This window comes from Engystomops pustulosus, chromosome 10, assembly GCF_040894005.1.
Source record: "Engystomops pustulosus chromosome 10, aEngPut4.maternal, whole genome shotgun sequence".
NCBI classification, from domain to species: Eukaryota; Metazoa; Chordata; class Amphibia; order Anura; family Leptodactylidae; genus Engystomops; species Engystomops pustulosus.
This window is the reverse complement of record NC_092420.1, coordinates 92,690,194-92,709,992: the sequence shown is the minus strand read 5'-3', so window position 1 is coordinate 92,709,992 and position 19,799 is coordinate 92,690,194. Positions and strand designations below refer to the sequence as shown.

The following is a 19,799-nucleotide window of genomic DNA, read 5'->3' as shown; positions in this document are numbered from 1 at the left end:
GGGGAGCTGTCAGTAGAGGATGCTGGGAGAGATGTCAGCAGAGGATGCCGGGGGAGCTGTCAGTAGAGGATGCTGGGGGAGATGTCAGCAGAGGATGCTGGGGGAGATGTCAGTAGAGGATGCTGGGGGAGATGTCAGTAGAGGATGCTGGGGGAGATGTCAGTAGAGGATGCTGGGAGAGCTGTCAGTAGAGGATGCTGGGGGAGATGTCAGCAGAGGATGCTGGGGGAGATGTCAGTAGAGGATGCTGGAGGAGATGTCAGTAGAAGATGCTGGAGGAGATGTCAGTAGAGGATGCTGGGGGGAGATGTCAGTAGAGGATGCTGGGGGGAGATGTCAGTAGAGGATGCTGGGGGAGCTGTCAGTAGAGGATGCTGGGGGAGATGTCAGTAGAGGATGCTGGAGGAGCTGTCAGTAGAGGATGCCGGGGGCGCTGTCAGTAGAGGATGCTGGGGGAGCAGTCAGTAGAGGATGCTGGAGGAGATGTCAGTAGAGGATGCTGGAGGAGATGTCAGTAGAAGATGCTGGAGGAGATGTCAGTAGAGGATGCTGGGGGAGCTGTCAGTAGAGGATGCTGGGGGAGCTGTCAGTAGAGGATGCTGGGGGAGATGTCAGTAGAGGATGCTGGGGGATATGTCATTAGAGGATGCTGGGAGAGCTGTCAGTAGAGGATGCTGGGGGAGCTGTCAGTTGAGGATGCTGGGGGAGATGTCAGTAGAGGATGCTGGGGGAGATGTCAGTAGAGGATGCTGGGAGAGATGTCAGTAGAGGATGCTGGGGGAGCTGTCAGTAGAGGATGCTGGGGGAGATGTCAGTAGAGGATGCTGGGAGAGCTGTCAGTAGAGGATGCTGGGGGAGCTGTCAGTAAAGGATGCTGGCGGAGATGTCAGTAGAGGATGCTGGGGGAGATGTCAGTAGAGGATGCTGGGAGAGCTGTCAGTAGAGGATGCTGGGGGAGCTGTCAGTAGAGGATGCTGGGGGAGCTGTCAGTAGAGGTTGCTGAGAGAGCTGTCAGTAGAGGATGCTGGAGGAGATGTCAGTAGAGGATGCTGGAGGAGATGTCAGTAGAGGATGCTGGGGGAGATGTCAGTAGAGGATGCTGGAGGAGATGTCAGTAGAGGATGCTGGAGATGTCAGTAGAGGATGCTGGGGGAGATGTCAGTAGAGGATGCTGGGGGAGATGTCAGTAGAGGATGCTGGGGGAGATGTCAGTAGAGGATGCTGGAGGAGATGTCAGTAGAGGATGCTGGGGGAGATGTCAGTAGAAGATGCTGGAGGAGATGTCAGTAGAGGATGCTGGAGGAGATGTCAGTAGAGGATGCTGGGGGAGATGTCAGTAGAGGATGCTGGGAGAGCTGTCAGTAGAGGATGCTGGGGGAGATGTCAGCAGAGGATGCTGGGGGAGATGTCAGTAGAGGATGCTGGGGGGGAGATGTCAGTAGAGGATGCTGGAGGAGATGTCAGTAGAAGATGCTGGAGGAGATGTCAGTAGAGGATGCTGGGGGGAGCTGTCAGTAGAGGATGCCGGGGGAGCAGTCAGTAGAGGATGCTGGAGGATATGTCAGTAGAGGATGCTGGGAGAGCTGTCAGTAGAGGATGCTGGGAGAGATGTCAGTAGAGGATGCCGGGGGAAATGTCAGTAAAGGATGTTGGAGGAGATGTCAGTAGAGGATGCTGGGAGAGATGTCAGCAGAGGATGCTGGGGGAGATGTCAGTAGAGGATGCTGGGGGAGATGTCAGTAGAGGACGCTGGGGCAGCTGTCAGCAGAGGATGCTGGGGCAGCTGTCAGCAGAGGACACCGGGGGAGCTGTCAGCAGAGGATGCTGGGGGAGATGTCAGTAGAGGATGCTGGGGGAGATGTCAGTAGAGGATGCTGGAGGAGATGTCAGTAGAGGATGCAGGGGGAGATGTCAGTAGAGGATGCTGGAGGAGATGTCAGCAGAGGATGCTGGAGGAGATGTCAGTAGAGGATGCTGGAGGAGATGTCAGTAGAGGATGCTGGGGGAGATGTCAGCAGAGGATGCCGGGGGAGCAGTCAGTAGAGGATGCTGGGGCAGCTGTCAGCAGAGGACACCGGGGCAGCTGTCAGCAGAGGACACTGGGGGAGCTGTCAGCAGAGGATGCTGGGGGAGATGTCAGCAGAGGATGCTGGGGGAGATGTCAGTAGAGGATGCTGGGGGAGATGTCAGTAGAGGATGCTGGAGGAGATGTCAGTAGAGGATGCTGGGGGAGATGTCAGTAGAGGATGCTGGAGGAGCTGTCAGTAGAGGATGCTGGGGGAGATGTCAGCAGAGGATGCTGGGGGAGATGTCAGTAGATGATGCTGGGGGAGATGTCAGTAGAGGATGCTGGGGGAGATGTCAGTAGAGGATGCTGGAGGAGATGTCAGTAGAGGATGCTGGGGGAGATGTCAGTAGAGGATGCTGGAGGAGATGTCAGTAGAAGATGCTGGAGGAGATGTCAGTAGAGGATGCTGGGGGGAGCTGTCAGTAGAGGATGCTGGAGGAGATGTCAGTAGAGGATGCTGGGGGAGATGTCAGTAGAGGATGCTGGGAGAGATGTCAGCAGAGGATGCTGGGGGAGATGTAAGCAGAAAGGTCCATCTAAACTTGGTGCCTAGTGATTAACCTATCCTCCCACGGTCTGGAACGTGTCATACACATTGCACACATAGAATAACACAGAGGCGCAGCACTAATTAATCTGCTTTTATCCAATTAAGGTGTAATAAAAGCAGATGCCAACCTGACAGAAAGTGAGAATACATGGATCGTCCTCATTAAGGTGCATTCCTCCGTGTAATGCCTGGATGAAGCTGCTGGAAACAGTCCAGTCCTGTATATAGTCAACAGAGCCTCAGTGTTTATGCCCCAGCATCTCTAATCATGGGGTCTGAGGAGTATAACCTCCATCATCTTTTCAGGGTATGCTAGTGATGCAAAAATGAGATTATACTAGATCTTAAATGACATTACTACCCTGTGTACTGTGGGCTTTGCAATTATAGTGGCAACTATATCCTTTATCAAGGGGCAGAGGCCACTTCTAATGTCTGGCAGTATAAGTATCATAAATCCTCTCTCCTGCTCTCTGTACGGAGATTTATAATACCTCAGCTCCAAAATAGTACCCACGCCCCTTCAGACCAATGATCATGTAATGCCAGGAGAAGCAGGTCAGCATATGGTCTAGTAATGCCCTAAAGAGAAGATGTCATCAGTAAAAAAATTGATGTATCTAAGCTGCCATTTTATAGCTTTCTACCAAAAAGAGCTGAGCTGCTGTAGCCAAGCTGCCATTATAGAGGTAACCACCATACATCTTCCAAATATTTACACATTTTGTGCCCCTAACTTTTTAAAGGACATCTACCACCAGGATGTAAGACTGTATGCAAATGAGCCAGAGGGTCTTCAGGCTCCATAGGTGCCCTCAGGCTCATTTGCATAGTCCTTCATCCTGGTGGTAGATGCCCTCTAAGACCCTAACAATGCATTCGGCCACATGAATGTGTCATGAGATCCTGCTAAACAGTACTGGCAGGTCACTGGTATGAAGAGAACTTGTTCAGGGGCTCAAACTAAACTACTGCACCCTATTATTTAGCTACATGCAGTTACTTATGTGTGATGAACGGCTAATCATTGGGACACTCACAATTGCTAGAATGGGTAGTCAAGAGTCTAAATGTGCCTGCTCCTTTCCCCCTTGTGCCCATTGCTTACCCCCTCTCTGTGGAGATGTTCTGGTCATACATGTGCTGCTCCTTGCCACCTTGTGCCCACTGATTGCCCGCCTCTGTGGAGATGTCCTAGTCATACATGTGCCCGCTCCTTGCCCCCTTGTGCCCACTGATTGCCCGCCTCTGTGGAGATGTCCTAGTCATACATGTGCCCGCTCCTTGCCCCCTTGTGCCCACTGATTGCCCGCCTCTGTGGAGATGTCCTAGTCATACATGTGCCCGCTCCTTGCCCCCTTGTGCCCACTGATTGCCCGCCTCTGTGGAGATCTTCTGGTCATACATGTGCCCGCTCCTTGCCCCCTTGTACCAACTGATTGCCCACCTCTGTGGAGATGTCCTAGTCATACATGTGCCCGCTCCTTGCCACCTTGTGCCCACTGATTGCCCGCCTCTGTGGAGATCTTCTGGTCATACATGTGCCCGCTCCTTGCCCCCTTGTACCAACTGATTGCCCACCTCTGTGGAGATGTCCTAGTCATACATGTGCCCGCTCCTTGCCACCTTGTGCCCACTGATTGCCCGCCTCTGTGGAGATGTCCTAGTCATACATGTCCCCGCTCCTTGCCCCCTTGTGTCCACTGATTGCCCGCCTCTGTGGAAATCTTCTGGTCATGCATGTGCCCGCTCCTTGCCCCCTTGTGCCCACTGATTGCCCGCCTCTGTGGAGATGTCCTAGTCATTCATGTCCCCGCTCCTTGCCCCCCTTGTGCCCACTGATTGTCCGCCTCTGTGGAAATCTTCTGGTCATGCATGTGCCCGCTCCTTGCCCCCTTGTGCCCACTGATTGCCCGCCTCTGTGGAGATGTCCTAGTCATTCATGTCCCCGCTCCTTGCCCCCCTTGTGCCCACTGATTGTCCGCCTCTGTGGAGATGTCCTAGTCATACATGTGCCCGCTCCTTGTGCCCACTGATTGCCCGCCTCTGTGGAGATGTCCTCGTCATACATGTGCCCGCTCCTTGTGCCCACTGATTCCCCGCCTCTGTGGAGATGTCCTCGTCATACATGTGCCCGCTCCTTGTGCCCACTGATTGCCCGCCTTTGTGGAGATCTTCTGGTCATGCATGTGCCCGCTCCTTGTGCCCACTGATTGCCCGCCATTGTGGAGATCTTCTGGTCATGCATGTGCCCGCTCCTTGTGCCCGCTGATTGCCCGCCTTTGTGGAGATCTTCTGGTCATGCATGTGCCCTCCTTGTGCCCACTGATTGCCCGCCATTGTGGAGATCTTCTGGTCATGCATGTGCCCGCTCCTTGTGCCCACTGATTGCCCGCCTGTGTGGAGATCTTCTGGTCGTGCATATGCCCGCTCCTTGCTCCCTTGTGCCCACTGATTGCCCACCTCTGTGGAGATGTCCTAGTCATACATGTGCCCGCTCCTTGTGCCCACCTCTGTGGAGATGTCCTAGTCTTACAAGTGCCTCTCCTTGAGTTGGATGAACCAGTCTAGCAGAACGTGCTCGGTGTGGTGTAATAGTCATATCTTCTCTAATAGTCACTTGGATTTTATTTCCCTGATCCTGGTTGATGTACAGTAGACAGGTTTGGGGAGGGGGGGGGGAGAAGGTTTGATGCGGAAATAAATAGCTCTAATATGAGTGAGATGTGAAGCTGTGAAGTATGTGGGACAGAAACCAATTAGGACGGGTGCAGTCATTTTATCATCTGTCTCTGGCTGGGGGTCATTTGTAATGACAGTGGGGGTCTTACATCTGGACCCCGCACCCATCAGCTGTTTGGTACTGGAGGTCCCCCTCTTGGGTCCCCATCTTTAAGGGGTTGAGTCATTTAAGACATTTATAACGTATCCATGAGATAAATGTCTGATCACAGGGGTTTTGACTGATTGGACCCCCTGCGATCAGCAGAATCCCTGAATTCCCCCATTGAGTCTGGGATGTAATTGTCTGGTCCCATGGGTTGTCGTCTTCCATCAGTGTGGACATCTGGTGGTACAGCAGGACTGGAGAACCTTCATTGGATATATTTTATGTAGAGTAGCCTTAGAGAGAAGAGACAGGACACAGTATGGAGGAGACGTCATGAGGGAGGCGCCATGACGGGTGGATCGTCAACACAAAGAAAATAATTATATATTGCAAATTAAGATTAGAAAAATAATGTGTATTTCATGAAATGTTGTTAATATGAGGAGCCGGTGACACAATGACCTCCACTAATCCACCTGTCTCATGCCTCACATTCTTCTCCATTACTCATCGCACCGCATTAAAATTAACAATGGACCAACGTGAAAGATCAACCATCCCAGAGAAGCTGGCACCTGGGACAACCCCCTATAAGAGTCACCTCCGTCTGCCATGTCTGTCACTTGGTTGTGCCTGTAGAGAGAGGAACTACATTGGGCGACTCAAAGACAGAGGGTCAGGTAAGTGGCCGCAGTTTTAGAAGAATTATTGATTTGAACATTTTTTTATCTTCAGTGGGTCTTCCCACTATAGATATTCATAGCAGCAATGTCTGGTAGATACATAGATACATGGTAGACACATATCCCCATCCTGGAACATGCAGCTCTGTCGCAAACAGGGGCGCGCTGACCACCCACCTGGTGAGGAAGAGGTCTCTGAGTAGAGATAAAATGGTCATGTATGTGCTCTCTTCTGTGGAGACAGCCAAGGGGTCCAGTTATAGACCCCGATGAGGTGTCCTGCAGATTTGCCATGAATATGTATGATGATGGAAATACCTTTATTTTTTGCTTTATCTTCGTGCCAGAGAATCTTATGGCCTTTCCACATGATAGATACAGATTCTATCTCTTGGACCTATATCATAACGGGGGTCACTTTGATCCCCACACAACTGGTGAGGAATTGGGCAGCCTCAACTTCAGGCACAAGCCAAGATCTAATGCTGGTATACTGGATTTTACCCAAAAAAATTGATTAATACTGATTGGAATTTTCTCATTGCATTCTGGAAAATGTATCTGCCTATTTCCCAATAGAGCATTAAAGCCTCCACACGCCAGCAAGGCGACCATTACTGGCAAAGTCTTCCTCACCGACCCTGGTGAAATAAGGGGCTGATTAGATGGGGCACATTTACTTACCCGTCCGCTGTAGTTCACAGAAAGTGCATTGTCCGTGTATAATGCGCTGTGCGGGGAGTCACTAAGATCGTGCGCCCGATATCCTGCATGTGTCGCTTCCCCGCTCAGGTCCCTGGAGTTCACCTTCTTCCTGGTGCATGTAAGTGCATTGTCTGTGTATAATGCGCTGTGCAGGGATTCACTAAGATCCTGCGCCCGATATCCTGCATGTGTCACTTCCCCGCTCAGGTCCCTGGAGTTCACCTTCTTCTTCCTGGTGCATGTAAGTGAATTGTCCGTGTATAATGCGCTGTGCGGGGAGTCACTAAGATCCTGCGCCCGATATCCTGCATGTGTCACTTCCCCGCTCAGGTCCCTGGAGTTCACCTTCTTCTTCCTGGTGCATGTAAGTGAATTGTCCGTGTATAATGCGCTGTGCGGGGAGTCACTAAGATCGTGCGCCTGATATCCTGCATGTGTCGCTTCCCCACTCAGGTCCCCGGAGTTCACCTTCTTCTTCCTGGTGCATGTAAGTGCATTGTCCGTGTATAATGCGCTGTGCAAGGAGTCACTAAGATCCTGCGCCCGATATCCTGCATGTGTCGCTTGCCCGCTCAGGTCCCCGGAGTTCACCTTCTTCTTCCTGGTGCATGTAAGTGCATTGTCCGTGTATAATGCGCTGTGCGGGGAGTCACTAAGATCCTGCGCCCGATATCCTGCATGTGTAGCTTCCCCGCTCAGGTCCCCGGAGTTCACCTTCTTCTTCCTGGTGCATGTAAGTGCATTGTCCGTGTATAATGCGCTGTGCGGGGAGTCACTAAGATCCTGCGCCCGATATCCTGCATGTGTGGCTTCCCCGCTCAGGTCCCCGGAGTTCACCTTCTTCTTCCTGGTGCATGTAAGTGCATTGTCCGTGTATAATGCGCTGTGCGGGGAGTCACTAAGATCCTGCGCCCGATATCCTGCATGTGTAGCTTCCCCGCTCAGGTCCCCGGAGTTCACCTTCTTCTTCCTGGTGCATGTAAGTGCATTGTCCGTGTATAATGCGCTGTGCGGGGAGTCACTAAGATCCTGTGCCCGATATCCTGCATGTGTCGCTTCCCCGCTCAGATCCGCAGGAGTTCACCTTCTTCTTCCCGGTGCATGTAAGTGCATTGTCCGTGTATAATGCGCTGTGCAGGGAGTCACTAAGATCATGTGCCCGATATCCTGCATGTGTCGCTTCCCCGCTCAGGTCCCCGGAGTTCACCTTCTTCTTCCTGGTGCATGTAAGTGCATTGTCCGTGTATAATGCGCTGTGTGGGGAGTCACTAAGATCCTGTGCCCGATATCCTGCATGTGTCGCTTCCCCGCTCAGGTCCGCAGGAGTTCACCTTCTTCTTCCCGGTGCATGTAAGTGCATTGTCCGAGTATAATGCGCTGTGCAGGGAGTCACTAAGATCGTGTGCCCGATATCCTGCATGTGTCGCTTCCCCGCTCAGGTCCCCGGAGTTCACCTTCTTCTTCCTGGTGCATGTAAGTGCATTGTCCGTGTATAATGCGCTGTGCGGGGAGTCACTAAGATCGGGCGGCACGGTGGCTGAGTGTGTAGCACTTCTGCCTTGCAGCACTGGAGTCCTGGGTTCGAATCCCACCCAGGTCAACATCTGCAAAGAGTTTGTATGTTCTCTCCGTGTTTGCGTGGGTTTCCTCCGGGTACTCCGGTTTCCTCCCACACTTCAAAAACATACTGTTAGGTTGTTTAGATTGTGAGCCCCATGGGGACAGGGACCAATTTGATATGCTTGTGCAGCGCTGCGTAATCTGTGTGCGCTATATAAATAAAGAATTATTATTATTATTATTATCCTGTGCCCGATATCCTGCATGTGTCGCTTCCCCGCTCAGGTCCGCAGGAGTTCACCTTCTTCTTCCCGGTGCATGTAAGTGCATTGTCCGTGTATAATGTGCTGTGCGGGGAGTCACTAAGATCGTGTGCCCGATATCCTGCATGTGTCGCTTCCCCGCTCAGGTCCCCGGAGTTCACCTTCTTCTTCCTGGTGCATGTAAGTGCATTGTCCGTGTATAATGCGCTGTGCGGGGAGTCACTAAGATCCTGTGCCCGATATCCTGCATGTGTCACTTCCCCGCTCAGGTCCCCGGAGTTCACCTTCTTCTTCCTGGTGCATGTAAGTGCATTGTCCGTGTATAATGCGCTGTGCAGGGAGTCACTAAGATCGTGTGCCCGATATCCTGCATGTGTCGCTTCCCCGCTCAGGTCCCCGGAGTTCACCTTCTTCTTCCTGGTGCATGTAAGTGCATTGTCCGTGTATAATGCGCTGTGCGGGGAGTCACTATGATCCTGTGCCCGATATCCTGCATATGTCGCTTCCCCGCTCAGGTCCGCAGGAGTTCACCTTCTTCTTCCCGGTGCATGTAAGTGCATTGTCTTGTGACACAATTTTAAAGTTAAATCCCGAGCACAGTCCGAATCAGCCGATGGCCGCCCCCTGATTTCTGCCTCCTGGAAACAGCGCAGCTGCGCCAAAAAACTATCGCATGTGACCCACTTCCAGCGCAGACACCTGTTAAATACCCATGCAAGCCGTTCAATCCCTGAAAAAGGCAAACAGTCTGACAAAAGTTCCCCCCGCAACCCTTAGTAAATGAGCCCCAATATATCCAGGGCCCCCCCCCCCCTCTGAATCCCCCTGCTCTGCCATAGCTTTCCACTATATTCCTGCAGACGGTCAGTGTGGGCCCCTGTGACCTCTGGGGTCCCGGGCAATCGCTGGGATTATATTGTTATAGGTCAGTGATGGCAAACCTTCTAGACGCCAAGTGCCCAAACTACAACCAAAACCCACAAAATTTTCTCAAAGTGCCGATGCAACAATTTAAGCAGTAACTTATTACTCCCTGCTCTGTCAATTGTTTAAATTGTATAAGCACCTGAGGGACACCGATACAGTAGAAAGAAGGAGAAGAAGTTTGCATTATCATTGTAGCTTCCTTCTAGGGTCCTGAGCCCTGTCTGGCAAACTCTGTGCTGGTGTGATGGCGCAGGTGCCCATAGAGGGGGCTCTGAGTGCCACCTCTGGCACCCGTGCCATAGGTTCTCCACCACTGTTATAGATTGTAGCTGATTGTAATTGGTGTACTAATTTTTATTGCATGTATATATATGTTATTGTGTTTTTTACTGTTAAGCGGATGGTGTTATTATGACACAATAAATCTCTCCTATGGGGATAATAAAGTATTCTATTCATAACACCAGAGCATGCACGATAGGTAAGTTTTCAGCTTTCAGGGAGTTAAGACTTGGGATGGATCAAACACGAGACATGGAGATCGGAGTTTCTATTCTGTGTGGAGAGAGATGGATATAGCAAAATCCGTTGGGAAGACGTTCCCCACATAATCACAAAGTACAACTCCTCATTGCAGGGAACCACTACCCCAAATCTGTTTGTTCCATGTTAGGAATATTTACTGTCAGCATCTTAAAAGTGAAAGATCCTGCCTGAGGGGGCACACACCACTGTGTCAGTGTGCTTGGTTTACAATCCTTCATCCTGGTGGTACATGTCCTTTAAGCAAGTAAAAATAAAACTGGTGCACCAGTCTGCAGGCCCCGCCCTCAGAGCACCAGGAGACTCATTTGCATAAAGAAAAACTGAATTTTTTTGCAAAAATCACAAATTGCGAGGAAAGATAAATGGAATTTATGTGCTACACAATCCTACACAATGTTATTTTTACTTTTGGGGTGACTCGGCCAAGAATGATTGTTAAATATCAGAGGTGTGTGGTCACCAGAAGTTACTATTTCCTCATTTGGTCTCTAATCTTGTTCTACAGGACGACTTTAATTATTACCTTGTTTTATTGTCATTGTGTATCCTAATTAATATATTATTATACTTGGCTTCTATTCAGCTGTTACTGTACTTTATATCATTTTATATATTCTGGTTTCTACACTCTATCAGTGTGGGGCAGGTGCCTCCTTGTCCCTCGGGTACTTCCATGGGTTGATGGATGGATGACAGGGGTATGAGGATGTGGGAGATGAGTGGCAGGCATCTGCTAGGGCATATATGTTATGACCTGTACACATTTTTTAATGGTCCTGGGTGAAAAAATTTACCTTATCCTTCATCTTAACACCTATAACATGATATAAAAGACATCCGACATTAAAAGATATCATTACCACAACAGCGGGATGGCACAGGGCACCCTGCTCAAAACTACTAAGTGTCACCAACTCTCAGTCTTCCCCCTAAACATCTCCTGGGTCTTAGGAGTCATAGGGATGAATGGGCCTCAGGGGTTCCTATTCTGATTTTTCCCTCCCAACACCTTCTATGCGATCTCCTTACAATACAGTAAGGGGCAGATTTACTTACCCGGTCCAGTCGCGATCCAGCGCCGCGTTGTCTGTGGAGGATTTGGGTCTTCTGGCGATCCACTAAGGTAGTGCGCCCGATGTCCACTAGGTGTCGCTGCTGCGCTGAAGTCTGTGGGAGTCCACTGGAGTTCACGATCTGTTGCTGGGTGCAGGTAAGCGCGTGTCAAGTGACACTTTTTTTTTTTTTTTTAAATAAGGCGTTTTTTTCCGAATCCGTTGGGTTTTCCGACAGCCACATCCCCGATTTCCGTCACGTGCATGCTGGCCCTGATGCGCCACAATACGATCGCGTGTGACAAAAACCCGGGGCAATTCAGGGAAAATCGCCGCAAAACAGTAATATTCGGATAATCCGTGATTCGGGCCCTTAGTAAATGACCCCCTATATCTCCATCTAATGCCTGTAAGCGGAGGTGTGACTATGGATGAGCCGGGTAGCCTTGTCCCACTATCCCCAAAGTCTCTTCCTAATTATTACACGTCCTTGATCTGCTGATCCCCGGTGTTGACCCCCTGTTAGCCGCTGACTTTGTATCTGGGCTGGTATCTCTGCACATACTCCCCCAACCCTGACCTGTGCTTATCCCTGACTACTCTGCTGTCTGACCCCTAGTGCCAGTGATGTCACTGAACCCCAATCACTACAAGGGGTGAGACCAGGTGATCTTTCTGCAGTAGAAGGTGAACTCCGGGGAGATCACTGAGACAACGCTCTTAGACGCCAACCCTCGGGCTAACATTCTACTTTTCCTAATTCTCTAATTGGTTTGTCTCTGAGCCACAACTAGGAGTAAAAAATAAACTGAAGATCATCCAAAACCAGAAACAAGTGACTCACAAACTGATTACAGAAATACAAGAGAAACAGAAAGATATCAGCACAAGTCACGTCACGAGGAATTCCCTGCATGTTTTTACTGGGGTTTGGCTCATTATGTTGTGTAAGACATGATGGTTCTTGGCCGTACAACTGGATATGAAGAGGCAACAGTCGATATGTTGGTTTGTACCCAGAACCACCCTACTACATTGTGTAAAACTGGGGCTAAACTCACGTTTTTGGTGCAATGAGGCAAAGATGCAATTACTACCACTAAACAACACAGGCAGAACTGAAAGAAAGACACAAGTCTTACATTAAAGGAAACCTACCACTTGTAGTGGCAGGTTTCTGATGGGAATACCGGGCACCAGCTCAGGGTGAGCTGGTGCCGGAGCCTATTTTCGTTAGTGTTTTAAACCGCGGTATCGCGGTTTAAAACACTTTTTAAACTTTATAGCCGGCGCAGGCAGGTACGCGCTCGGCGCTTACCATGCGCGCGGCTCTCATTCACTTCCTATGTAGCCGCGCGCACGGTAAGCGCCGAGCGCGTACCTGCCTGCGCCGGCTATAAAGTTTAAAAAGTGTTTTAAACCGCGATACCGCGGTTTAAAACACTAACGAAAATAGGCTCCGGCACCAGCTCACCCTGAGCTGGTGCCCGGTATTCCCATCAGAAACCTGCCACTACAAGTGGTAGGTTTCCTTTAAGGGTGTAAAGACAGAAATCTGTGCCCGTATTTACTAAGAGGCCGGAGTTACTTAAATGGATACAGGCGCAGGACCACCCACGGGGGGACTTTTATGACTGACATTCTTAATAAATTCCACCCATTGTATCCAGGAGAAAACCAAAAGTCAGAGCACAGGAGTCGTTAGGCAAACAGCAAACACATGTGGGCAATAAACCTTGATTTTCAGGCACATTCCAGAGTGGGAAGGTGCCTTATATAACCAGGTGTCACTGAGATTGGTCAAGAACAGGATAAAAGGTGCACAATGGTTTTTAAATGGAACCTGTCATCAGAAATTGATAGTTTAAACCACTACCAGTATGTTGTCAAGCAGTTGAACACCTTCCAGATCGTGTTTCTTTCATGGTCCAGCTGGATGGTATCACTGAAGTGAGATGTAAGTTGGATGTATAAAGTCAGGGAGGCGGAGAATTTAACATGGAAGTCAAGCTCTCCCTGCCTCTGAACCTTCTCTCATGTGATTGACATCATGCGCCGGACTTCAGGAGATCAGATCAATGATGTCCCTGGATGCAGGACCATCAATTACAGTGTAGGGGACGTTTTAAGGCAGGAAAAGCTTGACTTCAGTGTTAAACTCTCCGCCTCCTTGACTTTAGAAAACCAAATTACATCTCACTTCAAAGTTAATTTTCTGGATGATGCCACCACCCCAGGCCATGAAAGAAACAGCATCTAGAAGCTGCTCAGCTGCTTGATAACATACTGCTAGTGGTGTATTAGGCCAATTTCTTATGACAGGTTCCCTTTAAGAATTTACTCAAGTGCCAGTGGGTGTCGGGGAAAGAGGAAGGCCGTGGGTAGCTACCGGCAGAACAGCCAACCCATACACAGAGTGAAGCCCACCAGAAGGTGGAGAGGGCACCAGGCAGCCATGGCCAGCTGGAGAGACAGCCTACCTCATTACAAAGTGTAATTGTGTGACTGGTGAAGGTCCAGATGCTGGGACTCTACATGTGCCCCATCAAAATGGAGAGAAAGTCATGTGCAATTCAATATCACAAGACTGTATAGTAACAGATTTGTCTCTTCATCCACAGGGAGTGACGGGGCAGCGGCTCCAGGATGGACAGACTTACCTGCCTGCTGCTACCGCTGTGTCTGGTGCTTCTTCCAGGTGAGATGCAGATTGTGACTAATAAACATGGAATGGGGAAATTACAAGACAATTTCATATAAAAGAAACAGAGGATGGATTTTTAGTCTGAAAGGATTAATCTGCCCATGAATATAATGAGGAAATTTATGACACTAAAAATAACATGACGTATCTGCTATTATTAGTCTCATTGTGTATTAAGCCATCTGATCCTCCCATACGTTACATCCCAGAACTTCTGGCAAAAGAAATACAAAAAGAACAATAATATAAACTGAAATAAACTTTTACAATTCTCCCGGCCAAGCCACACACACCACACACGCTCAACATGAAAACAAACAAAACCATCGCCCAGTCCCACCACCCAATAATTTTCTAATAAATGAACAATGCACAACAAAAATAGACATAAACAGAAAAAAAAAAAAAATATATATATATATATATAACTAACTAAATCCCACGCCCATCATCCTCCCACCCATTCAAAAGACCTAAACCCACCCCCAGATCCCGACTTGGGCAATCCCTGAGGGCCAGAGGCTTCTGGAAACGGGCAAACAGAACCCTTTTGTCAAGGACTTTCCTCGACATGGTCCTGATCTCCCACATTTCCAGACCCCACCGGCGAATCACCTTCAGAACCGGGGTAGCGTAAGCCGGAAGATGCCCATGCGGTGTGCGAAGATCCTTCACTTGTCCTCCTGTCTCCCATTCCTGGAAGAAAGGCTGAAACCATCCCCTACAGGAGTATACCCACGGAGGAGCCCTCTCTTTCCAGAGGTTTGCTACATTGATCTTAAGAAAGGTATTCACTAGGAACACCACAGGGTTGACCATACACAACCCTCCTTGTCTCCTCGTGCGGTAAGTAACCTCCCTCTTGATAAGGTTCAGCCTATTCCCCCATAACAGCTGGAAGAACAGACTGTACACCCGAGTCCAGAGGGGTTCTGGCAACATGCACACACTGCCCAGATATATCAGCAATGGGAGCAGGTAAGTTTTAATAAGGTTCACCCTTTCCCTGAGGGTCAAAGACCAACCCTTCCACTGGTCCACCCTCTGAGCGGCGATCTTAAGCCTGCCGTCCCAGTTTTGTATGGGGTAATCCCCCTGGCCAAATTCGATGCCGAGAACTTTAGCAGAGTCTTGGGGAACTGGAAGAGTGTCCAGGAGATCAAAGCTCAATCATAGGGGAGGAAGTTTTCCCTTCCTTAGGTACCCTAGATGGCCGACTTTTTTTCTTTTTCTGCTTGCTTATACAGATCCTATTCTCCTCATCCATACTATCATAACGGGAGGATGAGGAGGAGATGGCAACTCTCTCATGCTCAATCCTCCTGAGCTCCTCATCTAACTCATCATCCATCAGGGCCTCAGTAGCATGACCAGCCTCTGAGGAAGGACCAGGGGTCACCCCAGCAACCTGAGGCTTCCCCAGTGTTCTCCCAATTTGCTGTGTTTCAAGCCGCCTCAACTGAGAAGGTGATTTTTTTCTTGCTTTTCTTCAAAGGCTTCTCAGCAGAAGCAACCTCATGGCTCTCCTCAGCTTGGGTCACAACCGCATTGGCAAAGCAGCTAGGACAATGGCTGAAAGGGTGATCAAGCTCACCACACTGGTTACACCTAATGTCCTTACAGGCCAGGGCCTTCCCGGAGAGGAGGATGAATGCCACCTCTGAGAGCTCGATGACAAACTGAGATGGCATCAGCTTTATATGCAGCGAGCACTGTGTGATGAAGCCCCTGCACAGTTTGGGGTCGCCATTAAATTTATCGGGCATAGAAAGTCTGAGTCTGGGTTCTGCTGCCGGAGGACATGCCGGAGTAGCTGGAGAAGACGCAGGAGTCGTCTCAGGAGCCTGTTGCTGGGAGTCAAGCAGCTGTTGAACTTTGCCTAGTAGTTCTCCTTGAGAAGCAATCTGTTGAGACTGCTGGGCAACAATGCTGGAAAGATCAGCCCATTCCTGATGTGACTCCTTGGCGGGGTCCATGGCTGGATCTTACTGTCAGGTTTCTGGACCACTGTGGGAGATGGTACTCGCTGACACCTGGGACCGGAGTCTAAGTGGCACCTGGTCTTCACCAGAGCCCGCCGAGAAGCGGGATGGTCTTGCTGCGGCGGGGTGCCACCAGAACATTCCACAGGTGCGACAAGACCACGGTGGCATCCAAGGTAATATGGTGGCAGCCATAGTCCAGACCTGGGGTGACAGCGGGAGAACAGCGCTGAAAGGAACACTGGAACTCACGGCAGTGTTGCTTGAAACACAGCTTGAACACAGGAGTTGGCACACGGGACAGGAACGCAGGAACTAGAACACTAAGGAGACACAGAAAACAGGAACACAGAAGACTTTCACTTCACCGGGGAATAAATGAAGATCCGGCCGGATTATATAGTGGAGCAGGAAGTGAGCAGTGCGCTGGCCCTTTAAATTCCAGGGTGCCGGCGCACACGCGCCATAGGGAGCAGGGAGACACGCACGGCCAAGTCGAGGCCGGAGCCGGGTCGTGGAAAGGTAAGTCCGGAGAAGGGCGCGGTTGTGCACTAAAATAGTCATCAACTCCGACTCCAGGGCCCTGAGAAAGGCACAAAAATCCAATCAGCACCTCCTCAGCCACATCTCACAAAAATAATGCTGACACAAATGTTACTAATGAAGCTTTTTTTTCGAAATTTTGTTTCGTAAATTAATTTTTCCCATGGTGGATAATGATATGTATCATTACCAGATGGGGCAGAACCCAGAGTGATCATAGAGTAATAAGTGACCGCAAAAATAATTATCCTGTAACAGAATAACTGTGGTGTGATGTTCTCTTCTACAGCTCCAACATCAGCAGCAGATTCACCCTCCTCTCCGGATGGGCAGATACTGACATCATCAAGTGCAACAGATACAACTACTGACCCCAAAAGTGCAGACACTGAACAAACAACAACCAAATCCCCTACAACTGTAGATGAAACAAGAGGAGAAAATACATCTTCATCTGCGGGAAGTCAGGAAACAACTCGACCTCCTATAACCACAGGAGCCCTGACAACTGCTACTACAACCACCACAGAAATGCTGACAACTACTAATCCCATAACTACAGGAACCCTGACAACTACTGCTCCCATAACTACAGGATCCCTGACAACTACTACTCCCATAACTACAGGAACACTGACAACTACTGCTCCCATAACTACAGGAACACTGACAACTACTGCTCCTATAACTACAGGAACACCGACAACTACTGCTCCCATAACTACAGGAACACTGACACCTACTGCTCCCATAACTACAGGAACACCGACAACTACTACTCCCATAACTACAGGAACACTGACAACTACTACTCCCATAACTACAGGAACACTGACAACTACTACTCCCATAACTACAGGAACACTGACAACTACTACTCCCATAACTACAGGAACACTGACAACTACTACTCCCATAACTACAGGAACACTGACAACTACTGCTCCCATAACTACAGGAACACTGACAACTACTGCTTCCATAACTACAGGAACACTGACAACTACTCCTCCCATAACTACAGGATCCCTGACAACTACTGCTCCCATAACTACAGGAACACTGACAACTACTGCTCCCATAACTACAGGAACCCTGACAACTACTAATCCCATAACTACAGGAACCCTGACAACTACTGCTCCCATAACTACAGGAACACTGACAACTACTAATCCCATAACTACAGGAACACTGACAACTACTGCTCCCATAACTACAGGAACACTGACAACTACTAATCCCATAACTACAGGAACACTGACAACTACTGCTCCCATAACTACAGGAACACTGACAACTACTGCTCCCATAACTACAGGAACACTGACAACTACTAATCCCATAACTACAGGAACACTGACAACTACTAATCCCATAACTACAGGAACACTGACAACTACTACTCCCATAACTACAGGAACACTGACAACTACTACTCCCATAACTACAGGAACACTGACAACTACTGCTCCCATAACTACAGGAACACTGACAACTACTGCTCCCATAACTACAGGAACACTGACAACTACTGCTCCCATAACTACAGAAACACCGACAACTACTAATCCCATAACTACAGGAACACCGACAACTACTGCTCCCATAACTACAGGAACACCGACAACTACTGCTCCCATAACTACAGAAACACTGACAACTACTAATCCCATAACTACAGGAACACCGACAACTACTAATCCCATAACTACAGGAACACCGACAACTACTGCTCCCATAACTACAGGAACACTGACAACTACTAATCCGATAACTACAGGAACACTGACAACTACTGCTCCCATAACTACAGGAACACTGACAACTACTGCTCCCATAACTACAGGAACACTGACAACTACTGCTCCCATAACTACAGGAACACTGACAACTACTAATCCCATAACTACAGGAACACTGACAACTACTAATCCCATAACTACAGGAACACTGACAACTACTACTCCCATAACTACAGGAACACTGACAACTACTACTCCCATAACTACAGGAACACTGACAACTACTGCTCCCATAACTACAGGAACACTGACAACTACTAATCCCATAACTACAGGAACACTGACAACTACTAATCCCATAACTACAGGAACACTGACAACTACTGATCCACTAACTACAGGAACACTGACAACTACTAATCCCATAACTACAGGAACACTGACAACTACTGCTCCCATAACTACAGGAACACTGACAACTACTGCTCCCATAACTACAGGAACACTGACAACTACTGATCCACTAACTACAGGAACACTGACAACTACTGATCCACTAACTACAGGAACACTGACAACTACTAATCCCATAACTACAGGAACACTGACAACTACTACTCCCATAACTACAGGAACACTGACAACTACTGCTCCCATAACTACAGGAACACTGACAACTACTACTCCCATAACTACAGGAACACTGACAACTACTTATCCCATAACTACAGGAACACCGACAACTACTACTCCCATAACTACAGGAACACTGACAACTACTACTCCCATAACTACAGGAACACTGACAACTACTTATCCCATAACTACAGGAACACCGACAACTACTGCTCCCATAACTACAGGAACACTGACAACTACTGCTCCCATAACTACAGGAACACTGACAACTACTGCTCCCATAACTACAGGAACACTAACAACTACTAATCCCATAACTACAGGAACACTGACAACTACTGCTCCCATAACTACAGGAACACTGACAACTACTGCTCCCATAACTACAGGAACACTGACAACTACTAATCCCATAACTACAGGAACACTGACAACTACTAATCCCATAACTACAGGAACACTGACAACTACTACTCCCATAACTACAGGAACACTGACAACTACTGCTCCCATAACTACAGGAACACTGACAACTACTGCTCCCATAACTACAGGAACACTGACAACTACTGCTCCCATAACTACAGGAACACCGACAACTACTAATCCCATAACTACAGGAACACCGACAACTACTAATCCCATAACTACAGGAACACTGACAACTACTAATCCCATAACTACAGGAACACTGACAACTACTAATCCCATAACTACAGAAACACTGACAACTACTGCTCCCATAACTACAGGAACACTGACAACTACTAATCCCATAACTACAGGAACACTGACAACTACTGCTCCCATAACTACAGGAACACTGACAACTACTGCTCCCATAACTACAGGAACACTGACAACTACTGCTCCCATAACTACAGGAACACCGACAACTACTAATCCCATAACTACAGGAACACCGACAACTACTAATCCCATAACTACAGGAACACTGACAACTACTAATCCCATAACTACAGGAACACTGACAACTACTAA

The 19,799-nt window shown here is 48.9% G+C and overlaps 1 long non-coding RNA gene across 1 annotated transcript; it reads left to right on the top strand.

The window, feature by feature from the left end:
- Positions 1-6,080: 6,080 nt before the first annotated feature.
- LOC140104525 (uncharacterized) lies at positions 6,081-16,988 on the top strand. The gene is made up of 3 exons (XR_011850349.1): positions 6,081-6,128; positions 13,806-13,882; positions 16,703-16,988. It is a non-coding gene; the product is annotated as an uncharacterized lncRNA (long non-coding RNA).
- Positions 16,989-19,799: the final 2,811 nt, after the last annotated feature.